The sequence below is a fragment of the Zea mays genome, chromosome 3, assembly GCF_902167145.1.
Source record: "Zea mays cultivar B73 chromosome 3, Zm-B73-REFERENCE-NAM-5.0, whole genome shotgun sequence".
In the NCBI taxonomy this organism is placed as follows: Eukaryota; Viridiplantae; Streptophyta; class Magnoliopsida; order Poales; family Poaceae; genus Zea; species Zea mays.
In genome coordinates, this window is record NC_050098.1 from 122,785,042 (window position 1) to 122,789,398 (window position 4,357).

Consider the following 4,357-nt stretch of genomic DNA (forward strand, 5'->3'; position numbering starts at 1 on the left):
ATGGTGAAGATTATTCTATCACTACACCAAAATAGTAAACTTCCTAGAGCCTAAACCCTAGGAAGTTAGTCCTAAACTCTAGGAAGTTAGCTAAACTATCGGAAGTTAAGCCATCCCGTCGGAAGTTTGGCTCTCGGAAATTTTTTGTTAGAAGTTAGCTTAACTTCATAGAGCCCTCTAGGAAGTTAGCTAACTTCCTACAGCCAAAAAAGCCTCTCGGAAGTTAGTAGGTTCTCAGAAGTTAGTAGCTTTACGCCGTCAACTGACTAACTTCCTACGGCTGACTGTAGCCCTAGAAAGTTAGTTGGCTAACTTCCTACAGCCCAATAAACCTCTAGGAAGTTAATTTGATCAGCATTACAAATGTTGTTTATTTTTATTTTACTCCACATTCTACAACATAACAAATATATCAACAGCTATATAACACAACATATTTTCACATAAAACATCTCACACACAATCACATAACAATATTTAAATCCATAGTCTCATCAATTACATCACAAAAGTCTCATCCATAGTCATAATCAGTGGCGGATCTACACCCCAGGCCACCCGATCTGTGGCCCAGGGCTTGATCCATGTAACTCTATATAAGTCTCTATTTAATATGGTATAAAATAGTTAAGATAAAATAAAGAGAAGAAAATTTGGTAGATTTGGCTGGGGTCATAGAAAAATTCTGGATCCACCTCTGGTCATAATATGACACATCTCTTGTAATTTAGTGCATGTCTATTCACGAACATCCTCGCTTGAGGGAGTTGAGTAGCTTGACAAAGATGGGCACAGCACCACTCTCAACCACCACCTTAGTGTTCTCTGATGTGCCTGATGCAATGTTGGTGAGTGCCCATGCAGCCTCAAACTGCAGCATAAGTTATATATCGCGAATTGCCACCGATTAATAAGAGAGAAAATAAAGTAAAACCATATAATTGATCAGTGCTACTGTTCCCAGACCTGGAGTTGGGGATGGTCCTCACGTGTAAGAAACTCAATGAATCGCGGCACCACTCCTGTGCTGATCACCTCTTCGATTGGGGGACTACGAGAGAAATTTATGGAAACTCAATCAGCAAGTTACTACTTAACTTTCACATAAAGTTGTAGTGGGAATTAAGAAAGAAGTACCGTGCACTCATCTGGATTCACCAACAAATACAAGAATCCCACAAGATATCAAAGCTGCTATCTACGATGTACAAGAATATGAAAAGAGGTACACAGACTCTCCATGATCTTTTTAAGACAATAAAACAATGTATAACACACACACTAATGCGCAAACACACACATAGTCTGCATACCATTTTAAGACAATAGAACAATGTATAACACACACACGCACGCGCAAACACACACATGGATGCAATGATAATTGCCCCAGCTGCAAGCAGAACACTACTGGAAAAAAAGAATAGTGGTTCATGAAATCAAATGCTTTCAAGAGTATAACTTTTTTCAGAACTTTTGGGCATACATGGTCATATGCATGTTGCAAAGGCCATAGGATAGGGTTTGTTTTTTTTCTGAGGAGACAGTAAATTAAGTAATCTGAAAATGAGAGGGTGCAACGACTAATTTTGATAGCTCGCAATCCACAAGTCAAGTCCTGTATACAACAATTACCCGAAACAGCTACAACTGACCATACCCTCACGTTTGGGTATGGCCTAATACCTCGAGCATGGCCAAAATCTCAACCCCTAAACTCTATCCATCCGGAATGCTAACTGCACATAAGATTCCAATCTCACCTATAGAAAGTAGCTTCCTGAACTGTGTGGTGGCCTCAAGCTGCACGGAGGGGTCGTTGGAGTGGACGGCCTGCACCATCGCCGGCAAGCCATCCCGTCACCAAGAAAATCAGATCCGAACCCAGCAGATCGAGTGCCACCACGTCACCCATACCCTAACGCAGAGAGCGGATCAGATCGGGGCTAGGAAGAACAAGGGAGGGGGGCACCGCACCTTCTGCTGGAGCGCGGTGGAGTGGCCCATCGGCGGCACACCGGCGGCGGAGGCGGGAAACCCATCGCAGCGCTTCTTTTGGAAACTTTCCTCGCGCTTGGCCTTGCGCATGTCCATCATCTGGCCCTCGCAGCGGCAGCGACTCTCCTCCGCGTCCACCGTCTGCTTGTAGTTGCCCTTCCGCATCTGCTCCCGCTCGCTCGGCCGGAGCGACATTGCGGCGAAACCCTAGGAGGATCCGGCGGCGGCGCGCAGTGTGTGGGGACTGGGAGGAGGGGGGTTGGGTGCAGTCGAGTCGCTCGCGCAGCCACGACGCACGACAAGACCGACCCGATTCGAGGTTGGGTGTAGCGACTCGTTTGACCACACCCATGGATCAGCAACTAGAAATTAACTTTATAGAGGAGGTCGTAGGAAGTTAGCTACCCATAGTAACTTTCTATAGCCGCCTCTAGGAAGTTAGCGGCTCGCTTGACCGAACATACGGATCAGCATGTGAAAACTAACTTCCTACAGTTTTTATAAAATACCATAGGAAGTTATGTTTATTTACTAGAGCTACCAGTTGCCTTTCGGAAGTTATTTATTTCCTACGGTTTGTTATAAAAGCTGTAGGAAGTTAAAAAACCGTAGAAAGTGTACGATTTTGGTGTAGTGTATGTGGAGTGATAAAATGAGGCATCACCTAACCTCACTCCACGCAAGCATATAGGACATTGTTGAGTTTGGAGCGCAGGTACCCAATGTAGGGGGCAAAGATTATGATTCGGACGAAGTCGCCCAAATACTGCACTTTGACTCCCAAGCAACTAATATACTCCTCGCCTCCTTGTGTCGAGAGGAGTATAATAAGGTGCAAGGGCTAAAAGTGCCAAAGAGATTTGGGATGTCCTAAAGACCGCGCACGAAGGAGATGAGGTGACTAAGATCACCAAGCGGGAGACGATCGAGGGGGAGCTCGGTCGATTCGACCTCAACCAAGGAGAGGAACCACAAGAAATGTATAACCGACTCAAGACCTTGGTCATCCAAGTGCGCAACCTCGGGAGCAACAAGTGGGATGACCATGAAATGGTCAAGGTTATTCTAAGATCCCTCGTATTTTGTAATCCCATTCAAGTTCAATTAATACGTGGTGATCCTAGATACAAGCTAATGTCTCCCGAGGAAGTGATAGGAAAGTTTGTGAGCTTTGAACTAATGATCAAAGGCTCCAAACACATCGTCGACTTGGAGCAAAGCGGCACCTCCACACCCGAGGTGCAACCCGTAGCATTCAAAGCGATGGAAGAGAATAAAGAAGTGTCTACATCAAGTAGGCTCCCCGTCGACGCCTCCAAGCTCGACAATGAGGAAATGGCGCTTATCATCAAAAGCTTTCACCAAATCCTCAAGCAAAGGAGGGGGAAAGACTACAAACCCTGCTCCAAAAGGGTGTGCTACAAATGTGGTATGCCCGGTCATTTTATTGCTAAATGTCCTATGTCTAGTGATAGTGACAGGGGCGACGACAAGAGGGGGAAGAAGAAGGAGAAGAAGAGGTACTACAAGAAGAAGGGCGGCGATGCCCATGTGTGTCAGGAATGGGACTCTGATGAGAGCTCCACCGACTCCTCCTCCGATGAGGATTCCGCCAACATCGCCGTCAACAAGGGCCTCCTCTTCCCAAACATCGGTCACAAGTGCTTCATGGCAAAGTACGGCAAAACAAAGAAGGTACAATCTAGAACCACTCTCAAGTATACTACATCTAGTGATGAGGGTAGTTCTAGTGATGATGAAGATGATCTGCTTACCCTTTTTGCCAACCTTAACATGCAACAAAAAAAATTAAATGAATTGATAGGAGCTATTAATGAGAAGGATGAACTTTTGGATAGCCAGAGGAATTCCTTATTAAAGAAAACAAAAAGCATGTTAAAGTAAAAAATCCTTATGCTCAGGACATAGAGAAAAATGAAAACTTGACTAAGGAGCTTAGCATTTGCCATGATTCAATTACCAATCTTAGAAATGAAAATGCTAGTTTAATTCCTAAGATTGATAAATTGTATGAATCAATTTCTAGCCTTAGAACTGAAAATGCTAGTTTAATTTCCAAAGCTAAGGATTTAAATGTTTGCAATGTTTCTATTTCCTGTCTTAGAGAGGGGAATGCAATTCTAAAATCTAAGTTAGATGAATTAAATGTTTGCAAACCCTCTACATCTACCGTTGATCATGTTTTCTATTCGTACTAGATGTAGAGATGTTAATGTAGAAGCTATTCATAATCACCTTGCTTTAATTAAACAAAAAATGATCATATAGCTCAATTAACTGCAAAAATTAATGAACATGAGATAGAAAATGAAAAATTTAAATTTGCTAGAAGTATGCT

The 4,357-nt window shown here is 43.5% G+C and overlaps 1 pseudogene; it reads right to left on the bottom strand.

Moving 5' to 3' along the window:
• Positions 1-451: 451 nt before the first annotated feature.
• On the bottom strand, positions 452-2,346 carry LOC103650487 (importin subunit alpha-1b-like; annotated as a pseudogene).
• Positions 2,347-4,357: the final 2,011 nt, after the last annotated feature.